This window comes from Aotus nancymaae, unplaced genomic scaffold (assembly GCF_030222135.1).
Source record: "Aotus nancymaae isolate 86718 unplaced genomic scaffold, 86718_ANA_hifiasm-v0.15.2.pri h1tg000010l, whole genome shotgun sequence".
Taxonomy (NCBI): Eukaryota; Metazoa; Chordata; class Mammalia; order Primates; family Aotidae; genus Aotus; species Aotus nancymaae.
Window position 1 is genome coordinate 2,920,575 of NW_026988421.1, and position 25,837 is coordinate 2,946,411.

A 25,837-nucleotide genomic window follows, 5' to 3' on the forward strand; every position below is an offset into this window, starting at 1 on the left:
ACTCCTCTATGACGCTGAGCTCTGCTGTCAGACGCAGGCGTGGACACCTCCATGCCCCCACTGCTGCCTTTGCAGGTGGTTCCAGGTGGGCACATTGTCATTTGCTTCCTTGTAGGACATTACTTTGCCATTTTAACTTCTTATACCAGAAACCAAACCAACCATGATTTTGGCTGAAGGGAGGAAGGGAATGGAAGAGACAGCCCTCTAAAGATGCCCTTAGCTTTGTATTCAGATTTCCTTGTTCCAGGCTAGCACCTTGCCCACTGTGCCACCAGGGCTGTTGCTCAACCTCTCTGTGTCTCATTTTCCTCATGTGTAAAATGGGGGTAATATCAAATGTCTGGTGGGGTTCTAGAACAAATGGATGGGTTCACGCATATAGGTCCTTAGCACAGTACCTGACACTTACTGAGCCCTCTGTAACTGTTAGCCATTGAAGTCAAAATTATTTAATGTTGCCTAAAATTATTCAGGCTTAACAGTAATTTTTAGAATCACCAAAGAAAGTTTCCAAGGCACAGAAAATGTTACCCAAATCATAGCATTTGCAGCAACTTAAGTCTTGGAAACTCAAGTGATCAAATGAGAAGTTGGTATTTCTAACAAATCAGTTTGGATTAGGACCGTTCTGAATCTACTGTTCCCTGGGTAAGAAGGCACCAAGTCATCCCTTGACAGCCCCTGCCCACGTGTGGCATATGCATCATTCTCCGTGGCAGCACAGCACGGAACCTCACTGCTTCACTGCCCTCCCGGCATGGCTATTCTTTTAACACACATGTTGGTATAATACACCAGGAACAGTTAAGGGCACTGTTAGGCTTTTTTCTAGGTCAACCCTCAGATCAACGGAACGGCTGTTGGAAATGCCTTCTCCTCTCAATTTTCCCTTTCCCATAAACCAAGCTTCGTTGTGTGCAAGAAGACCTGACTTACTTCACACACCCACGGACCTCTCCAAGACCTTGATGCTGCTGTTTGAAATAAGTGATAGATCTGTGAACAATAACACAAACTTACAACGCACGTGTTGATCCCACTTGGCCATCAAGAGTGACAGGCAGGCCTGCCATCACTTTCCCAAGGCCCTTCCAAGCAACTCAAAGAATGAAAGGAATTAGAGCCCCTGACCACTGACCCCTGACCCCTGCAGATCCAGGCAATCCCACCTTCTTTAGAAGGCAGGAAAACAAAGGGTGAAATCAGAGGCTTCCTAGGGCATGGGGTCTGAAATCAGAAACTCCCTCTAGCCTCATCAATAAGCCATAAGGAGGTAAGAGAAAGGTTCTCAATTTCCCTTTTGCCCCACACTGGCCCTGTCCTCTCCAGCAGCCCCAGGGAGAGCCCTGCATTCCTGGTTGCCACCTGGCCTCCAGGTCCAGGGACTCTCTGGGGCTGACCACTTACTTGTATATCTCAAGTATTGTGTTTCTGGTTTCTGTGGCTTCCCTACCAGAGAGACGTTAAGAATGAGGCTGGTCTCCATCATCCCAGTGACACCTGATGGTCCCCAGGGACCGAACATTTACTGTGCTGGGCATGCTAGGTTGCTACTAAAAACTTAATCCATTTTTTTCTCCTCAAACTCCCAGGCAAGTTTTAGGATTCTTATTAAATTTTCTCCACCAACCTTTCATATTTTCAGTACCTAAAAATGCTTTTCTCATTGGCATGACCTGTGTTACATCATACCCATGACCTATCCCTAAAATATATTTGTGTCTAATAATAAAGAGCATAAAGAACCTGAGCTCATCAGTGTCTAAACCTCAGTGCCATAGAAACATACTCCTTCTGTAGGTGGTCACACCACTGCCCTGCACCCCTTCAGCCCATCAGTTGCAAGTCCCATGGGCTCTTTCACCAAAATTGTGTTTGAACCATCAGCTCCTCCCCATTCCTCATTACTGCCTCAGCACACATCATTCCTCTCCTTGATCACTGCCATCATTGCCAACTCATCTCACTGGTCCCCAGAAATCTCCCTCCCCCATGTCCACCTGAGCTAACCTAAACCACACATCCTGGGCTACATGCCCCAACCTGTAGACCTCTGCTGGTTTCCTACCATCAGTCTAAAGGATAATGTCCAGACTCCTCCCGTGGCATTGAAGTGCCTCTCAGTCTGGTTGCAATCACCATTCCAGCCTTGCCTCTCACCAGTCTCCATGTCTATTCACCCTAAACTAGAGCCACACAGGACAACTATGTGGCATTGCCTCACCCTGCTGCCTGGAAAGCCTCCTCTGCCTCCTCTGTAGTCTGGCAGACTGTTCCACTGGACACTGCCAGTTATCTTGACTCCTGGCATTCCTGTCATTTTGTAGACTTTTCCCCCAGGGATGCTAAGCTTGGTTACATGAGTAGCTTTGGCCAATGGGACATTGGCAAGAAGAGTACAAGCAGAAACTTGTTAAGTGCTTGCACAGTAGATCTCTGGAAATCCTTCCTGGAGCCCTGAGCCACCATACAGAGATGTCCAGCTGCTCTGTGGGGAGACTACAAAGGAAACTACACAAGAAGCCACACAGAAAGAAGAGGCTTAGGCTTACATGAAGAGCAAGGGGGCTCCAGCCATGCCAGTGTCCAGTGGAGCCTCTAGAAATCCCATTTCCACCTATGATCTGCATGCATCTACATGACAGACTCCAAGTGAGACCAGCAGAAGAACCGCCTGGCTGAACTCAACCAAACCAGAGAATACAAGAGAAAAACGAAAAAGTTGTTTTAAGACACTAAGTTTTGGAGTGCTAAGTTATACAGCAATGGACAACTGAAATAGTTATCACTCAATTCAGTTCAAAATTCAAGGGACCTTTGAAACTCTAGCATGAATATTCTATGCAGCTAGGCGTAATAAAGAACTAGGCAAAAGGAGAACATAGGTCACCTCTTATAGGAGGTTGCAGCCTACTTGGACACTCTCACTCAAGCAGCCTTTCAAAAGCATTGTTTTGAGCACCTGCTATAAGATGCTGTGAACAATCTCTTACCTCCATTCCCTTTGGGTTCCTTCCCCTTCACCAGTTGTTTTCCATTCACACTTAACCTCCAGGGCTGGAGTCAGCTGCTCCTTTCAGATTGAATGCACCCCAAATTCTCCCTGAAGGCCCAATGCTGGAAACTCTCAGGAAAGACAGTGGAACTCTAGGGAGCATCACCTCGATTAAGAGAAATGGCTTGATTCACAGTAGAATCAGTTTTGTTTCTAATAGTGACAAATCCTCTCCCCCAAATCTGTTAGGTCATAAGGAAATGCATTTCTGCTTGATATTTGTAGATTCATTAATTTTTTTCAGGTTACTGAAATGTGGAGTCCAGAAAGACAATCCCATTTCAAAGGCTAAGCAGTGATGACATTTCTAACAGGATGCAGCCCCCAGATAGAAGCTCCTGCTTTCCAGAAATCTCTTTGATATCCAAGGGCACAGTTGAATGGTTCCCCTATGTGTACAAAAAGAAAATGCCCTGTCCTAAGCTCTTCGTTACTTATTGGAAGAAACCGACTTCCCTAAGCCATGATTGTTAGCTACCCTGAGAAAAACTAAGACCCCCACATCACCCCATGAGTGTGACTCCAAAAAAAAACCCCCACTTTACCCTTCTTGGTTTAAATGTACTTAACTATGAAACTAAATAATTTTATAATATTGTCTCTAAGACTCTCATGACTCTACTAGCAGGTGCTATCCTAGGTCATGAATCACGCTAGGGGTGGCACAGGTTTATGAGTGGAGTTACAACAACCAGGGGTTCATTTCTAGACACATGTGCGTTCTTGTCCCAGCCCTGCTCCAACTAGCTGTGTAAAACCAGACAAGACTGGGTATCTCAACAGGCCTCATCTGTAAAACAGGGTTAGTGATTGCAATCTTGTTCCACAGAGCATAGAGCTGGGAGATGAGAGGGAGAGGTCTCCTCAAGAAAGAAAACTTCTGGGCCCTTCTCCCTCACTCCAATTAATGGGTTCTCTATGGATTGAACAAATGGTTCCAAGACTATATTTTTTTATAAAAGAGCAACCAATTTTCTCAGTAAGTAAAAGTCATCCAGACCAGACTCCGTGGCTCACACCTATAATCCTAACACTTTGGGAGGCTAAGGTGGGTGAATCACTTGAGCTCAGGAGTTCAAGACTCACCTGGCCAACATGGTGAAATGCAACCTCGACAAAAAATGCAAAAAGTTAGCCAGGTGTTGGGGGTGCACACCTGTGGTCCCAGCCACTCAGGAGACTGAGGTGGGAGGATCACTTGAGCCTGGAAGGCAGAGGTTGCAGTGAACCATGATTGCGCCACTACACTCAAGCCCAGGAGACTCAAATAAATAAATAAATAAATAAATAAATAACACCCAGACTGGAAATAAAGAAGTAAAAAACTCTTCTCATTCACAGATAACATAATTCGTAGATAGAAAATCCCAAGAAATCCATGTAAAAAGCTACAAAAACTATGAAGCTAATTACAAAAATCAATTGTATTTCTGTATACCAACAGTAAAAAAATAGAAAAATAAAATTAATAAGACAATTCTACTCACATTTAGGAAGAACTCTAAAGAAAGAATCCAAGCGTCTAATCCAGTTTCAGTAGTAATTGTTCAAGTATTTTTGCATTCATTTATAAAAAACTTGAACATCAACCTTTTGCAAGCACAGGGCTAAGCACTGTAAGGGAGGCAGACATGGATGCAGCAATGACCTGTTCTAAGGAGCTGGCAGGGGAAGCAAGACACAGACAAAGCATCAAAGGGGGTAGACAAAAATGTGCAGTAACTGAGCTACAAAGAGCCATGGAAAGTTAGGACATGGCACATCCAGTTGGGTGGGTTGGAAAGTTAGGACATGGCACATCCAGTTGGGTGGGTTGGAAAGTTAGGACATGGCACATCCAGTTGAGTTGGTCCACGCTCAATAAAAAGACTACATGGAGAAGAAAGTTTATCAGTAAAAAGATTTTCTGTTGATCTTAACAGGAAGCCCAAAAAGTCTCCAGCAGTAAAAACACCTTCTGGCTCACACATGGAGACGTTGAGAAGTAGGGTGAGCCTCAGGGCTGACTCGACCCAGACTCTTCAACATTTTCCTCTCAATCCTCTAGCTTCTCCCTTTCTCGTCCTTTGGTGGTAAAGTGTCTCACATCCATCTACAAAAGCCAAAGAAACTGCATCCATTCATGATTAAAAAACCCTCAACAAACTAATAATAGGAGGGAACTTTCTCAACCATATAAAAGGCAATTATGAGAAGCCTTCACTTAATCACAAAAGACTGGATGCTTTCCCCTTAAAATTTGGAACATGGCAAGGATATCTCCCTTCGTTATTTCTATTCAACACTGTACTGGAATTTCAACCTGGTGATAAGGCAAGGAAAGTAAATAAAAGACATCCAGATTGGAAAGGAAGAAGTAAAACTGTCTTCATTCACAAATAACCTAATTCAAAAATCAGTTGTATTTCTGTATACAACAATAAAAAATTGAAATCCCATCACTTTGGGAAGCCAAGGTGGGTGAATCCCTTGAACTCAGGAGTTTGAGACTAGCCTGACCAGTGAATAATTAGGTAAGAATAAGACAATTCTATTTACAATAGCATCAAAAAGAATAAAATAGAGACAAAATTAACAAAAAAAGTATAATACTTGTACACTGAAAAAATTCAAAGCAGTGGTGAAAGAAATAGAAAAGATCTAAATAAATGGAGGGAAATTCTATGTTTATATGCAATATATATGACCCAAACATATAATACTATGTTTCTAAGCATTATATGTTTATTGCAATATATTCTATTGCAATACTCCATATTGTCAAAATGGGAACATTCTCCAAATTTATCTACAGATTTAATGCAAATCCTCATGGTGAGAAGCTAGAATTTTTCCCCTAAGATTGGCAACAGAAAAGGATGTCTCTTCTCACCAATACTGGCCAGTGCAATGACACAGAAAATGAAGTTAAAGGTATTGCACCAGAGAAGGAATAAAACTCTTTGTTCACAGATGACATAATTGTCTATGTAGAAAATGCCAAAGAATCAACAAAAAAAATTCTAGAACTTAGAAGTAATTACAGCAAGGTTGCATGATATAAGGTTAATATGCAAAGGTCAATTGCTTTCCTAAATACCGCCAATGAGCAACTGAAGTTTGCAAGTAAAGACCCAGCATCATTTACATTAGCCCTCTCAAAAATAAAATAGTTAAGCGTAAATATAACAAACTATGCACAAGATCACTATGAGGAAAATTATAAAACTCTAATGAAAGAAATCAAAGCTCTAAATACATGAAGAGATAGTCCATGTACACGGATAGAAAAAAATCCATATTAAGATGTGAATTCTTCCCAACTTAATCTACAGATAACGGTGCAAGCTCAATAAAAATCCCAACAAGTCATTTGTGGATATTGACAAACTGATTTAAAATTTTATATGAGAAGACAAAAGATCAAAAATAACCAACCTAAGACTAAAGAAGAACTATCAGTGGACCAACACTACCTGACTTTGAGACTTACTATAAAGTTACAGTGTGCTATTGGCAAAATAATAGATAAATAAATCAACACAACAGAGAGAACCTATAAACAGACCAATTCAAGTGTAATCAACTTATCTTTCACAAAGAAGTAAAGTTGCTTATAACTGACCCTCCACATACAACTTTTTAAAAATGAATCTAGAGGCAGAACTTACAGATATTTTAAAAATTAACTCCAAGTTATTACTAGACATAGATGTAAAATGGAAAAATATGAAACTTCTAGATAACAACATAGGACAAACTCGAGGTGCCCTTTGGTTTGTGAAGATGTTTTAGATACAACACCAAAAACATAATCCAGGAAAGAAAAGTGATGTTAGGCTTTCTGCTCTGTGAAATCCACAGCTAAGAGAGTGAAAGGGCAAGCCACAGACTGGGAGAGGATATATATTAAACACATACATTACAAAGGATTTGTCTGCATGATATACAACGAACCCTTAAACCTCAACCATAAGAAAACAATCCAATTGAAAAACAGGTCTTAGATCTGAACAGATACCAAAGAAGGTGCACAGACGGCAAACAAGTATACAAAGAAACGCTCGATATCAAATGTTACAGGAAATTGCAAGTTAAAATAACAATGAGCTACTACTACGTGTCTATTAGAACGGCCAAAATCCAAAACACTAACAACGCCAAACGCTGGCAAGAACGTAGAGTGCTATGGTTTGGATGTGGTTTGTCACCACCAAAACACATGTTGAAATTTGATCCCCAACGTGGCAGTGTTGGGAAAGGGGACCTAGTGGGAAGTGTTTGGTGAGGGTGAGGCATAAGGGCAGTGCCAGCCGAAGAGCTGTGAAAGTGGCATTGAGCAGAGAGAGGTCTCATCAGGCTCTTTTCCCTTTGAGCATCTAGAACTTTGCTGATAAACTGATTCCTATTGTCACTTACCTGTCCAATATCCCTGGGAACCCACAAGCTCCTAATGTCTGCAAGGCCCTGCAAGGTGGCTCCAAATCTCCTCCTCATACCAGCACCTTCTACCCTGGCAGACCATCTCCCTCTCATTCCCACACTTCTCCACCTGCAGGGCACAGCACATCCCCCTGGCCCTGCAGATCGTCCCCTGAGCCATCTCATCAGCGAGATCACCTGACTGGTCCAGTGCATGCTTACTCAAGCTTTTAGACACCACACACGAGAATTAGTTCAGAATGGATGCCAGCCTACCCAGTGGAGTTACTCATCCCAACCCCCCTGCTCTCCATGGAAGCTGGACACACGGCTCTCCTAGTGAGGATGAAGTGGCGTCTCACTGTGGTTATAATTTGCATTTCCCGAATGACCAGTGTGCTACCTCTCTATGCTAACTGCCGGGTGTGCATGTATGGGGATGTGTGTGTGTGCACGTGCGCCTGTGTGTTTGTGATTATGGTTAGAGTTGCTTATTACAGACAAGGAGCTTGAGATTCAGAAAATGGATGAAATGAGCCCAAATGGAACTACTTGACATATTTAATCCTTAAAGCATCCTCTTGGTGGTTTTTCACTTCTACCAAGTAGCTGTGTTCTTATTACTAAACTGGGAACTGGCTCTCCTTCCTGTGTTCCTTGGATATAGGATTTTTGGCTCAGTAAACATCGGAGAACATGGCTGACGTCTATTGCCTGTGAACTTATGAAATGTGCTTTTTATGCTCTTCTCCCTGAAGGAATCCTCCATCCCTCCCACACGCCCGCTCCCACTGGGGCCTCCCCGCCTGCCTCTGGTTGGCTGGGTGCTCCTGCTCGCAGACTCAGCGCAGTGGAAAAAGGAGAGCACCTTCCCGGATGGTTCCTCCATCTTTCCCTGAATCACTGCTGTCACTGAGGCACTTCATTGCTGTCTTTAATAGCTCACAAGTGGCTCTTTCTGGAACCAATGCTGGAGCAGCCCATGGTTCAGCCAGTGGGGATGCTGAGGCAGCAGCGTTGGCATGAACTGCTGGAAAGCGGGCGGGACGCTTTGCTTCTGAGACGCACTAAGTGCCCACTGGCCTGGGATCTGAGATCTGCGCTTGAGCTGCCCTTGATCTGGGCTGTCGGCTGCCAAGTCTCAATTAGACGGCCTGTAATGCAGTTGGTTCTGGCACAAGTGCTGAGGCAAAAGAAAAAAAGGATTCTCCCAAATAGAAGTGATCTCCTGACCATAATATATGCAGAGGCCAGGAGTAGCCCACTGCCCTTCGCTTATGGTTCTCAGCACAAAATCTCATTGCAATGGCATGCCCTTGAATGATGCCTCCAAAAATGTGTTTGGGAGCTGGATTCCACACACTTAGACACTGTCTAACAAATGCAAATTGCCCAAACAAAAGAGACCTGCAGGGCTTTGCAAGGGCATGGCACAGCACACACAGTTATCGTTTCAGGGGAGGAAGGCAGGCAGGGCTCTCACTGAAGTGCTCGCTCGTGCCAGCGCCTGCTCTCAGCACTGTTCATTCAGAGAGTATGTGGGATTACATTTATTAGGAATGTGATTCATTTTTAATTCCACGGTCAGAGGGAGGTTCGAGGAAGAGCACGCGGCTTTCTTCCCTGAAGCTCTGGCGGTCCATGTCAGTGCCAGCTTCACCTCCGGGTACTGTTTTCAAGCTTTCATTCAAGGGGCTTGTCAGGAAGAGGAAGTGCTCTGATAAGCTGCGGGGGAGAGGGAACTGCAAGAAACTCCCATGCTTTTGTTTTAAACAAAGAAAAAAAGAAGGCTGTTTAAACCTACTTAGCTAATTTTAAAGGATTTTGGTCAAACTACATCTTCTCTGTTTCAGTGGCTGTGACACCTGTTTGACACATGTCTCTGAAAATTGCAAGGACATGGAGAAGGTAGGAGAGCAGGAGGCAGGCGGAGGTCCAGGCACCAAGGCTGGATTCTGAGGTCAACTGTCCACAACAAGGTCAGCCTTGGGGGACCTTTAAGAGTGATGTCTCCAGACAGCCCCAGAGGAGGTATGTGGCTAGGAAGGGCACCATAAAAAAACGGCAGCTGTTTCGCCGTGTGGCAACGATCCGTGGTATGTCAGGGACACGTCCTAGCCACACGGCACAACACGCAAGTTGACCAGTCTGTTTGCAAAGGAAGTCACTCTGGAGGAAGTATCTGCCCGGTGACTGAAGCTTTGCTGTGAAAATTAGCGCAGGATTCAGGGTCAGAAGACCAGACTCAAGTCGTACATTGGCCTCTGTGTCTGAGATGCTCGCTGAGCTTTAGTGCTGTTGGATAATGGAGATGAGGCTGCGGGTCCCTACAGCAACGTGTAGGAACTGGGTGAGAAAACACATAGGGAACAGCTTTCTAAACCATAAAGCACTCTACACGTCTCAGAGTGAATCGATTCACTCTAAGGTACTACGATCAATACTGCTACAGTAACAGGCAGGGACAAGCAAAAACCACCAGCCAGAATGCCGTGAGATCTCAGATCCCCATCGAGTCAGCAACACCTTTGCTTTTTTAACAATGTGCCTGTTGTAGACACAGGCAAGTGATCTCATGCACCACCAGTGAAATTATAAATTGCTACAACCTTTCTGAAAATAAAATAACGACAAATGTGTGCAGCAGTACACTGTACAACTGCTAACATTATATTCAGAAAGAAACTTGATTGACAAAAAGTGCCCGTTGTAACGTCAAATTAATCACACATACAATATCTTATAAATGTAAATATTTATACCCAAGTGGGCAAACTACAGCCTGTGGGCCAAGTCCATTCTCCTGCCCGGGTGTAGAGTTCATTGGCACCAGCCACACGCATTCACTCACATGGCGCCCATGGCCGCTTTCCTGCTGTAACAGCAGAGTTCAGGAGTTGCCACAGAGACCTGGAAAGCCTGGAGTATTTACTCTCTGACCCACTAAAAAAAAAAAAAAAATTGAAACCCTTGATCTGTGTCAGCAAAAATAAACAAATAAATAAAGACTGAAAAGTACTCTCAGTTGTCAACAACGGTTTGAGTATGTTGAACGCTGGGCGGGGTGTCTGGTGGAAGAATACTCAGGAAATTCTATATGGTCATTCATCCCTTAATAACAGAGACAACTTCTGAGAAATGCATTGTTCGGCGATTTCTTTGCTGTGCGAACGTTTTGGAGTATGCTTACACAGACCCAGATGCTGTGGCCTTCTACACACCTAGGCCAGAGGGTTGGCTTATTGCTCCTAGGCTACTAGACTGAATCCTGTAGGCAACAGTAACACGATGGTACGTGTCCGCGTATCTAACCATATCTAAACATAGAAAAGGTTTTGACTGTTCAAAATATGGCATACAAGTTTTTTTTAATGGGACACATGTATAGTGCACTTACTACAAATAGAACTTGTAGGCCTGAGGCTGGGCATAGTGGCTCATGCCTATAATCCCAGCACATTGGAAGGCCAAAGTGGGCAGATCACTTGAGGTCAGGAGTTCAAGACCAGCCTGGCCAACGTGGTGAACCCCGTCGCTATTAAAAATACAAAACAATTAGCCATGTGTGGGGGCTGGTGCCTGTAATCCCAACTACTCGGGTTAGAGGAGAATCACTTTAACACAGGAGACAGAGGCTGCAGTGAGCCGACATCGCACCACCGCAGCCCAGCCTGGGTGACAGAGTAAGACTCCATCTCAGAAAAAAACAAAGAACTTGGAGGCCTGGAAATTGCTCTGGGTGAGTGAGTGAGTGAGTGAGTGAGTGAGTGGTGAGTGAATGTGAAGGCCTAGGACATGCCTGTGCCTTACTGTGTACTGTATAACTGTATAATCAGGCCACACTAAATTTATAAAAATGAATTTTCTTTTTTCAGCAATAAGCTTTAGCTTACTGTAACTTTTTCACTTTATAAACTTTTTAATGTTTTCCTGTAATAACACTTAGCTTAAAACACATGTTGCATAGCTAAACAAAAATATTTCCTTTCTTTATATCCTTATTCTATAAGCTTTTTTCTATGTTCTAATTTGTTTTTTTTGTTTTTTGCTTGTTATGCTCTTTTGTTAAAAACTAAGACACAGACACACACATTAGCCTAGGACTACGCAGGGTCAGGGGCATCAACATCCCTGTCTTCCACCTCCATATCTCGTCCCACTGGAAGGTCTTGAGGGGCAGTAACAGGCATGGAGCTGCCATCCCATCATAGGAGACTTTGACAGCAATGCCTTCTTCTGGAACACCTCCTGAAGGACCTGCCTGAGGCTGTTTCGCACTTAACTTTTTTTTTTAATAAGTAGAAGATGTACACTCTAAAACAGTAATGAAAAGCATAATCCAGTAAATACATAACCAGTCACAAGGTCGTTCATCATCATTATCAAGTATTATGCACTAGACGTAATTGTGTGCGGTAGACTTTCAAATGACCGGCATCACCAGACACAAGTCAGGTATTGCACCGGCGTCATGAGGGCCACGCCGGCACCAGGCAATAGGACTTTTCAGCTCAGCTCCCGTACCATCCTATGGGGTCACCGTGGTGCGTGCAGTGGGTTGTTGACTGAAGCCTCGTTATGCAGCTTATGGCTGCGTTTCAAGGCCAGGGTCGGGAAAGGGAGAAGCACGAGGTCAAGGGCTTGTGGAGATCCTGACTGTGATCTGGAGAAATGCCTTTGGTGGGGGCTGGATGGGGAGAAGGTCTGGGAATGTGGTTGCCTTGCAAGGGTCAGGACGAGGCAGTAGGGAAGAAATGGGAGTGGCAAACGTGGGCTTCTCAACACAAAAACTTCGTGGGGGGAAAATCTAAGCACAAGGAATAGATGTGTCAAATCGATGTTTATCTCAGGAGGGAGGAGACCAGTGCCCGCAGGTGTGACCGTGGGAAGGTGGGGCGCAGGGCTCTGAGGTGGGGGCCTGCGGCAGCAGTCAGTCAAAGTCCACAGGCCTCACTCTAGGGACACCTCCCCTGGAAAATTAAAAATCTGTTTTCCATGTAACTCTACTTGTGTTCTCTCGCTTTTCAGATTTATTTCTGGCAATATCTTCTGCTTCTTTCCTTCCCTTAAAAACATGACTTTTTAAAATAAATCCTCTATTTCTTGGTCAACAGACCAAATATCATACACTTTGCTTGTCAAAATTCAGTCCTTCTAAGATGTTGAGGATAAAACACCCCCTGACAACTGGTCTGTTCAGAAAAGAAAGCTATTATATAAGAGCGTGTTGTGAATTTTTTTCAGGATGTGAAAATATACACTTTAATTTCACAAGTTAGTAATTAGTATAGTAGGACAAAGTCATACTCCAAAACAATAATCTTTATTACCAAAATCGAGATTAAACACAATTAAAATGAACAATATTACCAGCCATAATTGCTAATCAATTAGCTGAGAAGCTATATTACTGTAATCTTCCTAGTCCCCAATTTGCCCTTCCTATGTCTGCTCAGTGTTTATAAGATGGAGACAAGTTAAAAGGATCCTCTGCTGTGAGCCCTTTCTTAATTATAGCCTCGGCCTCCAGCCGCCTCATCCTCTGCTGTGAGCATTTCCACCCACCAGGTACGTGGGAACCCGTCCCCTAATTGTGAAGGTCAAAGCCGGGTCCAGCAGGCTTTTTCCAGCTGCATGTGGTCATCACGCCCATCAGCAAGCCCAAAGAGCAGTGTCTACTTCCCCAACTGTCCTCAAGTCTTCTGCTCAAAACATCCACATTCTGAATGCCCAGCCCACGCAGCACACACGCAGCCTCACTTTCAGAAGGGCCAGACCTCAGGATGTGGTAGAGCGTGGGAATAACAACTCGTCTTTCATCGCTCACAACAAACTGCAGGGAAGGCTGAGCCCTGTGCCCAGCTAACTGGGAATCCAGAATGACATACTGAGTTTGTGAACATTATCTTTCTCTGAATGTTAAAACGACATCAGCCAGTCACAGCGAGAAAGTTGTGAAAATCCAATTTCATGGGCTCGCCTTATTTTTTAAGTGTGGCTGAAGCTAACTTCTGCAGTCTGAACCCTGTCCCCGTGCACGGGTTGGGTGGAGCTCTGAGGAGTTAGATGCAGAGTTGGTGTCACCCACCTATGACGACACTGATTGGCCATGGAGTCTGGGCAGGGCAAAGGCCTCCTTGGGAAGGAAAAGCCCCCACTGCAGGAGCCACCATAGAGGGCAGGGGCATGGGTACAGATGGCTTCAGACAGCCCCTCCTCATGAAGAACCCTCATGGATCTCTGAAAATCAGGCTGCAGGTGGCAAAATACCAGGCACGGAACCCCCTGGTCCCCAGACACCTCGTCCACTCCGTTCTCTTCCAGCTCCAATGGAAAATGCACTCACTGGGGGCTCCTTTACCTCCTCCCTTCTGTCAGCAGCTTTGGATACAACAGGGGTTTCTCCACACCAGGCGGTGGGGGGCTGCCCTTCCCAACTCCTAACACCTGCAGACGTGGTCAGGCTTGAGGGTCAGCCTGGAGGAAGATGCCACATATGCCACTGCCCATGTCCAGCTGGGCATCGCCTCTCCTCCTACCTCTGCTGGCTGATGCCATACTGGGCGCACAGCTTGTGGACAAGGTTTGCAGATGAGGGAGCTGCCCACAGGTTCCAGTTGTGTGCACCAAATCCCCCCAGCCCCAAAAAGCATCAGGAGGGCAAACCAGTTGCCAGAGAAGGAAGCTCCCAGAAACCTCTAATTGCCTCTAGCCACATTTTAGAGCCAAACAGATGCACTTGCTATGAAAAACCCCAGGAGGTATAAATGGAAACTGAGGCTCAGGCAAGCAATGAGCTCACAGGAGGCCACACAGCAGTGGCCTCGTCTGTGGAAAGATAAGGTCCTCACTTCCCCCTTCTGGGCCAGCCACCCCCGAGTCTCCCTGCCATGCGTTCCTGGTGGGGCCCTCTGCTCTCCACCTCCCTGGCCACCTCCACCCCACCCCTCCACCATGTGTGCCAAGAACGCAGGACTCTGCTGCCCCTGGTCTGCCACAGTCACAGCGGGTCTCTCTGCAGGCCCACTGCCTCCTGTTCTGCGTGCTGGGGCCCCAGTGTCACCCAACTCTTACCTACCCCCGCCCCACCCAACACAGCAGCTCAGAGCCCGCAGTCAGTGCATTCAGGGAATCCTTCCACCCACGGCCAGGAAAGGGCCTTGGTTTGTGTCCCTGTAACAAGTGAAAGAGCTGAACAGGCTGAACCAAACTTCTGTGGATCAAATCTTAAGCCTCCGTAATTCTCCCTGGTTGGTAGGGGAAGGACCACATGGTATTCTCATCTAAAATCAAACAGAAGAATCCCTCTCAGTGTCCTGGGGCAACTTCCTGTAAGGCTGGAGAACAGGATACACCCAACCCCCCAGGACGCTGGTCAGGGATACAGGGCAAAAGGTGTACGATTACTATGATGGTCTATTCAGTCTGAGCGCAGAAAGCTTTGGCAAAGCAGCTAACCGGAAGCACAGGGCTTTATCTGTAAAGACATTCCATCGGTATTTAAATGATGCTGGGCTGGAGTTGGAGGCTCGACACTGGTTGCTTAGTATTTCCCATATGGAGAAAGAAGCAGAATAACTGTTTTGAGAGAAAATAAACACCTGGGGACATTGAAGGCCCAGAAAGTCTGACAAGACCGAGTAGGAGCGAACACAAAAACTGGCTGGACTGCTTCTTTCTCATGGGACCCTCTGCCTCATCTCTGGGGTTTTAGATCAGAGATCAAGATCTCCTCTGGAGGACCTTGGAGAAAAAAGGAATGTGAGACTCACGGAAGGAAGGGCGTGACCTTGACCTCAGAAAGTCCTCACTCAACCCCCAGTGACCCATGAGATGAAGGCCCTGCCTTTCCCAGATGCCTTTCAACTAGAGGCTCCCAACGGCATGCTCTTCCCAGAGCCTGGCAGAACCACCCTCTGGCAGGTGCAAGGAACAAGCAAGGAGAGAAGGAGACAGAAAGAGGATTGAAAACTTTGCTCATAGATATTCTTCCAGTGCTGTTGAATGCGGCTCCTTTGTTTGTTTCGACAATGGATCTTATCTTTTGGCGAGGGCTGTGTTCAGGACTATTATTACCCTATATAAAAGGCTCGCCGCCTTTCTTCCCACTTGTTCAGCGGCACTGGAGTGGCATAGCAAATTTAATCGAAGAACCAGCTCCTGGGAGAGTCTTCCGAGACGCTCCCCTTCCTCCTAATGCTGTTATCTCCCCTTCCTTGTGTTGAGGAAGCATAAAAATCACAAAAAAGTCATTCTGAGCATATTCTTCCTGATAATTATTGTCAGGCTCGGAGATAAGTGCCCTACGTGATGTAATGTGTGTTAGGCGGACCCCTGAATGCAAATCCTGCTGCGGTGGTCGCCAGACAATGCTCCCCCACATCACTGGGGCCTCCGCATTTTGCCAGAGACAAGAGAGCGCTTTGATTTTTTGTGTTTTGATAAGGCGCAATCTGGGGGCCTTTATCTCCACTGTTATATTTAAAGATGACATTCTAGCCCTGCCATCTTACCTATTGTTTTGACCCTGATTATCTCCAAATGTTGTTGTTTAGTCAAACTCGCCAGCTTAATGAAAGGCCTGCTCCCAATTTAAGGAAAATTATTTAAATGCAGAGTATCCTATACACCGCAGTTTCCAAAAGAACTAGGTGGTTAATCAAAAGTTAATTGTATAATTCTCATGCAGATTAGGGCCTCTTGCAAATGAATCCCAGGTTGTGATTATTAAAAAAAAAGTCGGGGGGGGGAGCGTGGAGCAATGCACAGAGGCCCACTGTCTGGTAAACAATCAGGCTCGGTTTAATTTGTGGTAAACAAAGTGATGATACACTAGGGGTCTCCAAAGGAGAAAAAAAGGTGAAAATAAATTAAAGCACAACATACAGATATGATCTTTTTGTTTGAGGCCATCTTCCAAAAACATTCGCTAAATGAATAAAAGGCAGCCCATTAATATTTACCGGAAGCCAGGAACTGTACAAAGACCCGCAAGTCCATAATTACACAGCAATTTTAGGAGGGGGCCTGGGCAGCAGATGGCCACTCTCCTCCACCACAGTGACTTCCACTGCTGCCCCCTCCTCGGGGAAAGTGATACAATGCCCACTCACCTCCTTGCGGTCTAGGGCAGCACACCTGACTACCTTGCTTTGTCTTCCAAGAATGTCAAACACCTGCCCTGCCCTGGGGATGGTTGGTTGTGAATAGTCTGCATCCGATCAGTCTGCAGGCTCCTAGAAGAGGTGGGGGTGTTGGCAGGGGGCGAAGATCTGCTGGAATGTGGAGAAAGAAGGGGCCTTAACAGCTTCTGCCTTGGTCCTCATGGAGCATGGAGCCAAGGCCCTGCCTAGCAGCAATGACCACGGCCTTGCCTGCATTTCTGGGAGAAGGAACACTGCTCCAGAGGCCTCCACCTCTAGGGAAGGCACGACTCTGATCATCTCTCTGTTGAGTTACATGGGGTGAGGACAAGTCTCTGGGCAATGGAAAGCGTTCAGACCCCACGTCCTTCTCCTCAGGTGCTTTCATAAAACAAGGATTCCAAGACAGAATCCTGGGACAGGTTGGAAACATTTTTGCCAAGCTGAATTGTAGAAATCAGCTGTGGGGCTGCACGTTCTGGAAGCTCTCCTAACATGCTGCTTTAATGCATAAGTTTCCTTGCTCCCAGATTCCAGGCTGAACTTTAAAAGACTGAAATAAGTCTTCCCGCTCTCCAACGGATCAACTCTGTGTCTGCTTGGAGGAAATAACTCTGAAAACTGCGACTAGAGAGGAGGGTCACTCTGGCTAGCTATTTCTGTGACCCTCCCAGGAAGGGCTCCTAGTCTGCCCCATCCACCCACCGCCCCGTGGGGCCAATCCCAGAGCCATCACTTCCAAGGCAGGAACCTGCAATTCCTCTTATTTCCACCACTGGCGCAGAAAGGAGGCCAAGATCTAAGCAGCTCCCGGGAAGCCCCACTGGCGTCTCCACAGACGGCACCAGCCTCCTTCTCAGGCAGCGGCTGCACTCGCCTTCCCCTTTTGTTGAGCCTGTCTCCTGGGGTGCCCTAACTTAAGTCCCACAGACTGGGTGGCTTGAAACAGAAATTCACTGTCTAACAACTTGGGAGCTAGAAGTCCAAAAGCAAGGGGTCAGCAGGCCTCGCTCTCTGAGGGCTCCAGGAGAGAACCCTTCCTGCCTCTTCCAGATCCTGGTGGCACCAGGAGCTCCCTGTTTTGTGGCCACATGACTCCAGTCTCTTCCTCCACCATCACACAGCGTTCTCCCTGTGTGTCTCTGTGTCTTTGCAGGGCTGTCTTTTTACCCGCCATTGGGTTAAGGACCCAGGGACCCACTCTACTCCAGTATTACCTCATCTAAACCAAATAAATTTGCAAACAGCCTGTTCGAAACGAGGTCCCGTTCTGAGGTGCCAGCTTAGGACTCGGATATTTCTTTAGAAGGGTGGGAAGACGCCATTCAGCCCACAGCAGAGCCGCGGAGCTCTGGCTTGAATGCAGCCTCTGTCATGAGCGGCCTGATTCCATCTCAGGCCCTCCACTGATGGAAGCAACCTCTATCTGCATGCAAGTTACAGCCCCAAAGGAACGCCCTTTGGGGCTGAGACAGGACTCCGCTGGCATGGGGGAAGCTGCCGGCAAGAGCGGGGCAGAGGGACTAGCTGGGAGGAAATGAAAGCAATTCCTCCAAGATGCTGCCCTCGGGGAAGCGGCCTGGCCACCCTGTCTGAATTGCTGCCGCCACGGACACCTGCTAGCAAGACGCTCTCCCGGGCCCGGGCTCGGGCTGGCTCCGCCCCCCTTCTCGAGCCCCGCAGGGCCTCCCGTGGCCGCAGACGCGCGCCCTCTGGCGGCCCCGTCCGGACGCACATGGCCTGGTCCGCAGCCCCGGCTGGACCAACTCCCAGCCCGTGGCGCCTCTGCCATGGCGGGGAAACCTGAAAACTGACTTTCCGAACCGGCCACCCGTTCCTCCCAGGCAATACCAAACAGCTGGTAATCCGTGCAGAGCAAACCACCACGTCTTCACAACGCAGAAGAGCCCCGGCTCCTAAACAGGCCTGTGGAAGCAGCCGCGGGATTTTACTCCTCAGGACTTTCACTGGCTCTCAATCAGGCCACCGCAGCCACCTCATACATCTTAATAAACCCTCCATTAGAGAGAAACCTTTGAAACGAAATTGTCCAGTAATACGCACTTTCCAATCGGAACACATGGGAGTCTTTAAATATTTATCGCACATAAATAAAGCATGCTGTGTAGCGGGCGCTTCTGAGCACCTGCGCACGCCACGAATCCATGGGCGCTGGGTGTCAATATTGATGTACGAATAATAATATTAAGCACAGAAATATACGGCGCCGGGAGAGGTCTAACCGCACGGTCCCCTGGAAAGAAACGTTTCTCACGGCTGTTTCTGAAGGTGGGGTGTGTGTCTCCATCCTGACCTGACCCGAAGCGGGTGGGGCCGAGGTGGAGAATGGCCCAAGCAGGCGCCGGAGCAAGGCGGTGCACAGCCAGGGGTGCAGCTCCGCCACCTGCGGGGAGACCCGGCAGAGCCTGGCGGAGCCCTGGCTGCGTCCCCTGCCCTGGGCCTCGCTAAGGTTCCGTGCGGGCTGCGCGGAGCTGGAGAAGGAAGGTGCGAATCCGGCGCTTCCCCGAGGCGGCCCTGGGCGAGCAGGGGGGCCGGCTCCTGCGCCTCTGGCCACCGCGCAGTTTCTCCCGCTGCGGGAGCGGCTGCTCCAAGGCCGTCCCCGCTGCTCCCGGGGGAAGGGCACGGCCGCAGCGGTGGGCGCTGAGCAGGTGGGCTCCGGGCGCCCCGACTCCCAGGCTGCGCTCCCTGCCAGGCCCAGAGGGTGCGCCCGGGGGAGGCGCCCAAGAGGCCAAGCGGGGCCGGGAAGCCTGAGCTCGGGCCCAACTACGGACAGGTCCTGCTCCTCCGGCTGAGAGTGTGGGCATCACCGGCGGAGACGCCCGTGAAACAGAGGGGGCGCCGTCCACCCACCTGTGGGATCGCGGCGGGGAGGGGGGTTGGAGGGAAGGGGGCGTCAGGGCTGGGAAGGGGGCGTCAGGGGTCCCCGGGGCCCCAAGGGGAACGCTCAGCGCGGCCGGGACAGGGAGGGGCCGCAGGAACTCGCCCCTTCTTCGGCAGTTTAGCCCGCGGAGAAGCGGCACCGCGCCCCCCACCAACAAGGAAACGGGGGTGCCGAAGGGCCCCGGGGCGCTCGCGGAGAAGCGCCGGGCTCCGCTGCCCCAGCCGCGCGGCCCAACCCCCAGGGGGACTGCCCAGGACGCGGGCGTGGGGTCCCGTGGGGTCTCGCGGCCGCCCCCGGCCCGCGGCCACGCTCCCTGTGTGCTTGGGAAACGGAACCCGGAGGTCTGACCTGCTCTGGTGGGAACCGAGACGCCGACGCCACCCTCTGGCGAGCGGAAGCCTCCGGGGTCCCGGGCGCGCTCGCCCTCTGGCGGCCGACCTTGGAATGGACGCCGCCGCGGCCGGACTCCACTCCCGTCCATCAAACCCACACGGTCAAATGCAATCTATTGGTTAAAGCCGCCTCTGGTTACTATGGCAACGGGAGACTTGGTTGAACCCGAAGTGTGATTAAGCTGCTCCTTGTTCCATATTAACTTGGGAAGGAAAACAGCTTCATTCCCGCTTTTCCACACTCCCGCCTCTGTGCAGGCCATGTCCCGGCCCTCTGGGCTTCCGATCCCGGGCTCTCCTCCCACGTGGGCCCTGCCGGCTTCTGCGGGCAGCACGGGACCGAGCCACAGACGCCCAGGCAGCCTGGGATGTGATGGACTGTTCGGCAAGCAGGGCGCCCATGCGCTTCGTATTCGTGGGCACTTCCCTTTGAGGGAAGGTTCTGGAGCCGGGCTGCGGTTTCAGGCCCAGGGCAGCGGGCTGCTCCCCCGGGAGTGTGCGCAAAACCCTTCAGCCCTGGGCCCTATTCCTCAATGCGGAAGGGCGTAGAGCCCGCAGGACTATGTGAGAATTAAAAGGGATAATCCATGAAAGGCACTTCAAAACTAAATTTAATTTAAAATTTGTACTTAGAATAGTTTTATAGAAAAGTTGCAGGTGGCACAGAGGTTACCCTTCTCTTGTTGCAGGCATCTGACATGAGTGTGCACGCCCCGCACACCAGCGAGCGAATACTGATGCACTGTTATCAACTGAAGCCCTTCGTTTCTTCCGATTTTTTATTTTTCCATTTTTACCTAATGCCCTTTTTCTGCTCCAGGATCCCAGACCACATCGCTCCTGTCTCCCTAGGCTCTTCTTGGTGCTGACGGCTTCTCTAACTTTCCTTGTTTTTAGTGACCTTGGCAGTTTTGAGGAGTACTGGTCAGCTATTTTGTAGAATGTCTCTCAATTTGGGTGGGTTTATCTGATGTTTTTAATGATTAGATTGGGGTTAAGGGGCTTGGGGTTCCATTCACATGATATGATATCAACAGTGCATACTCTCAGCATGACTACAGCATCCATCATTGTTGACTTTGATCGCCTGGCTGAGATAGGTCAGGTTTCTCTGTGGCAAAGTGACTCTTTTTCCTTCTTTCCAGGCTGTTCCTCTTTGGAAGGAAGTCATTCTGCTCAGCCCACACTTACCCAGCTGGGAGTTAGGCAGCACCTCCTGGAGGGCGGAGCGTCTAAGTAGACTATAGAATTCTCCTGAGGCAAGATGTGCCTTTCCTCCTCCATTTGTTTATTTAATCAGCCATCTATATCAGCATGGACTCCTGGGTATTTATTTTATACTTTAAGTCTTAATTCTTAATTCAGTGCATTTTTTCTTGGCTTGTTCTTAGCGTTGGCCATTGGGAGGTCTTTCAATTCCTTCCTGTGTTCCTTTAACATGCTGTTAGCGGTCTGCTTTTCTAGCACTGACTTCCTTTCTGGCACTACCGGATGCTCCAGGCTCATCTTGTATATTTCCTGCCCCAGTCCCAGAATTGCCCTTTGCTGTAAGCAACTCTGTTTCCCTTCACTGGAAAACGGTATTAGAAACCAAGCTCTGGACACAGAGCTTACTTGCTGCAATTGGGGGCCATTGCTTCAAGAGGGGCTTTTTAAAATCTAGCACACAGTAACTGCTTGATAATTGTTGGTTATCAATATTATTAGTACATAGCAGACATTGTACGGAGGGCAAGGGATGTAACTGGCATGTGGGATCAGTCCTCACTAGACTCACAGCCTGGGGGCAAAGATGCACTTGTGAAAAATTATGCTGCACGGTGAGAAGGGCTTTGATGGATGCCCAAGGTGTTAAGGGGCACAATAAAGCGGCATTAGAAATGCCACAAAGGACCATGGATGTAAATTACCCTCTACTGGACTGTTACATGAAAGAAGCAAGCTACACAATAGCGTCAATTGTATGATCCCAGCTTTGTCATATAAATGAGAGAGAGAGAGAGAGAGAGAGAGAGAGAGAGAGAGAGAGAGAGCACGAGTGCACGCATTCCAGGAGGTAATTTTTATTTCTAGTATTGTATACTGTGTGGAGGTAACCGGTGTAGTTGCAGTGATGCTCACTGTCCTCCCCTCTGAGTGGTGGTATTGTAGGTAAAGTTCTATGCATTCCTTTTTTATGCTTATCTAAATTTTCTGAAATAAATTCATGAACGTGTACAACTCCTTTAAAGGAATGTTTGGAAGCTAGAAGAGGGAGCTGGTTTGCTTTCTAGTCAGAGGTGCCACAGGTCCCTGCTGAGATGCCAGGCAGACCCGTGGGAGGGGCAGGAGCCTGTGGGTACTGGTGGCTGGTGTCTTCATACCTGCAGGCCATGCTGCCCACCACCTGCCCCAGTCAGTGGTGGGGTTGCTGGTCTTTGGGGACTGACAGCCACACTGGGGGAATACCGAGGCTCAGTGAGGGCTGGAGAGTTTTGTATGAGTGTATGGGGTATGAGAACAATTGTTGCACACGTAGATTGCATCGTGATCAAGCCAGAGCTGTTAGAGCAGCCAGCACCCAAACAACATACATGGCACCCATTAAGTAACTTTTCATCTTCCACTCCCTTCCTCCCCTCACCCTCCGAGTCTCTGTTGTCTATCTAATTGCTATTTTGTTCACTTCTATCTGCAGGGCACAGAGTAGGTGCTCAATAAATTTCTTTAAAAGAATTTATTTGAGAACCACTAAAATGTTGGTACTTGCAATGTCGTAATCAGAAATGTGAATTTTGCTTTTCGTCCAAAGGACCGTGCTCATCATCTTTCACGTACCATCATCTGAGTCAAGTTATCTTTGTGGCTGTCCCACCAGGCCTATTCTTGGAATTCTAGGGGTTCTTTGGCCTCTGGAAACCTGGAGCCAGCACCCTGTGATGCCCAAGGGGAGGGTGCCTGCACTTGCTGCCCCTTCCATCCTTCCCTGCCCTCGGGGTTCAGCCCTTGGCCCCAACCACACACTCAGCTTGACTCTGGACCCCAGGTGGCCTGCCCTGAGGACAAAGAAAGTCTTTCAAGTGTCCAGCACTGGAACTAAGGGTCCAACCTGCTCAGGCCTGGGGGCAGGGCTAAGGCCAGGAGCCAGCAGTGCTGAGAGTCTAATCGGGGGCATGGCAGAAGGTCCTATGCAGCAGGGCCCCAACGGGTGAGGACTGTGAGGTCGGACAGGGGTTCAGGACAGAAGTGGCCCCACCAGGAATATATGACTCACCAGGGAACATCAATGGGTGACTGACATGGAGACTCTTTGGGAGACAAGCTTGGGAGCACACCATGGGGTATTCTGCACAGCTCTGTGGGCACCAAACTTAGGGAAGAGAGTAATTTCTGAGCCTAAGGAGGGATGGGGATGATCCCCACTTTACTTGTGGGAGTCAAAGCCTGTGAGATGGGGGTCTGTGGGGCAACTGGCCAGGAGGAGGCCCTGAGCTAACCCACATGGTACCTCAGGACAGCTTTGGGGTACGGTCCTATGCACACTCAGGATGAGTGCTCCCCGTGTGAGACACCACCACCCAGAGCTAGGTTATTTTGCAGGATCTTTTCACATGAGCAGCAAAAGCATTTCAGACTTGTGATTTTTACTGACCTCCCTATCCACTCACCTCGTTTCTTCGGATCCCATAGAGAATCCTTTAAAATCCCACTATGCCCCAGGGACAAAGTGCTCAGCACAGCGCACCACCACACACATTTGCGTTGCTCAGAATCCAAGGCACACAAAATAGAGACATTGGCCAGGTTGAACACACAGCATTAGGCTTCTGGCCGTTGTCTGGGAGTCCCACGTCAGAAGGTCCAGACCACCTCCTGCTGGAGACCAACACACTCCCCACCCCAAATCCCATCACTGGAGCTGAGTATGCCATCATTTATTTCACTTTTGTTAGGTTTGCTTTTTCTGATTGCCAAAAATATTAACTCCCATGTTTGTAGCAGATTGTTATTTTCACTCTTGTGGTTTTGACACTCTTAATTTGGCTTGTTATTTCTGAGGTATATAAGTTTTAAAATTTTTATAGCTAAATTTATTGACCTCTTTTATTTTTTGAGACAGGGTCTCACTCTGTCACCTAGGCTGGAGTGCAGTGGCATGATCAAGACTCACTGCAACCTCAACCTCCTGGGCTCAAAAGATCCTCCCACCTCAACCTCCTAAGTGGCTGGGACTATGGGCATGAGCCATCACACCTGGATATTTTTGTATTTTTTGTAGAGACCAGGTTTTGCCATGTTGCCCAGGCTGGTCGCCAATTCCTGAGCTCAAGCAATCTGCCCTCCTTAGCCTCCCAAAGTGCTGGGATTACAGGTGTGAGCCACTGCTCCCAGCCTGACCTTTCCTTTATAATTTCTTTTACTGCATAGAAAGTCAACTTTCCTATGGGAAAATACAATAAAATTCAATTCACTCATTTGCATAATACCCATAAATTAATTCTAGGGGGATTAATCTAAACATTTTTAAAACTAAAAATATGTACAAGGAAAACATTTACATTGCTGGGGGTAGGGAAGCTCCTCTCAAAATAAATAATACTCAAAATAGATAAAACTTCATAAGAATAAAATGATAGATTTGGTCACATAAACTTCTAAATGGCAAAATGCACTCTATCTACCTATATTACCAACAATGAGCTAAAATCTTTTCTACATAAGGCATCGTTACAAGTAAATAAGGAAAAGACAGTCTGGACACAGTGGTTCACACCTGTAATCACAGCACTTCAGGAGGCTGAGGCAAGAGGATAGCTTGAGCCTAGGAGTTCAAGACTAGCTAGACAATATAGTAAGACCTCATCTCTGCAAAAATTAAAAAATATATTATCCAGGCATGGTGGCACATACCTGTAGTCCCAACTACTGTGGAGGCTGTGACGGGAGGACTGCTTAAGCCCAGGAGGTTGAGGCTACAGTGAGCCAAGATCATGAGCCACTACACCCCAGCCTGGGCAACAGAGTGAGACTATGTCTCAAAAACATATTAAAAATAAATAAATAAGAAATAAGGAACAAAGCCATGTAAATGATATGGACAAGCTATCACAGAAGGAATTTAGCTGGTTTAAAATGTCCAGCCATACAAGTTAATTAGGCAAAATGCAATTAAAACAAAACTGTATTGGCATTTTACTATCTACCAGTTGGCAAAAATTGAGAATATCTTTTGTTGGTGACAGTATAAAGGAACATGAATATTCATACAGTGTTGGGGGGAATTTGAGTCAATATCACCTTTGTAGAGGAATTTACAATAGCTATTAGTATTTTAATGAATACATCCTTAGACTCAGCAATTACAAAGCTAGAAATGTTTTCTATTTAAATAGTTGCACATTGCAAAAAGTATCTAACAGGATGCCCACTGAAGCACTACTTATAATTGAAAAAACATGGAAATAACCTAAATGTACATTTTGGGGATGGTTTAAATAAGCTATAGTACTATATTCTATAGAATGTTCTGCTTTTAATAAAAAGAATAAAAGACACTCACATACCCTAAAAAGGAAAGATATTTATGAAATATTAAGCAGTGAGGAGGGGATGGGGAAAACAAGTTGTAGAATAATACCTATTTTTGTGTTAGAGGATTTTTTTTAAATATCTTCTATTTATACCTCATTTCTTCTTTCTTGTTAGTTAATGAAAATTGCAAGGGTGTTAATTTACTTTTGTTTTCTGCTTGGGATAAACTGACGTATTTTTTATGCATAAAAGTCTTATTTTAATTATTTTCTTTATTTCCATGTTTAATCATATTTTATTTTCTCTTTGACAATTTTTATTTAAGAAAGTGGCTTTTAATGTTCTGATTAGTATGTTGGAAGAGTTTTGTGTTTGTTCAAAGGTGTATCCATAATTTCTAGTTTATTGGATACTCATTAGAGAATGTGGC

At 47.2% G+C, this 25,837-nt stretch overlaps 1 long non-coding RNA gene across 1 annotated transcript in view; it reads right to left on the reverse strand.

Annotated features, from left to right (window-relative positions):
- Positions 1–19,906, reverse strand: part of LOC105725220 (uncharacterized) — a 92,340-nt gene extending 72,434 nt beyond the window's left edge. Inside the window, exon 1 of the long non-coding RNA XR_010341717.1 lies at positions 19,853–19,906. This is a non-coding gene — a long non-coding RNA (uncharacterized LOC105725220). The remainder of the gene's footprint in view (positions 1–19,852) is intronic.
- Positions 19,907–25,837: the final 5,931 nt, after the last annotated feature.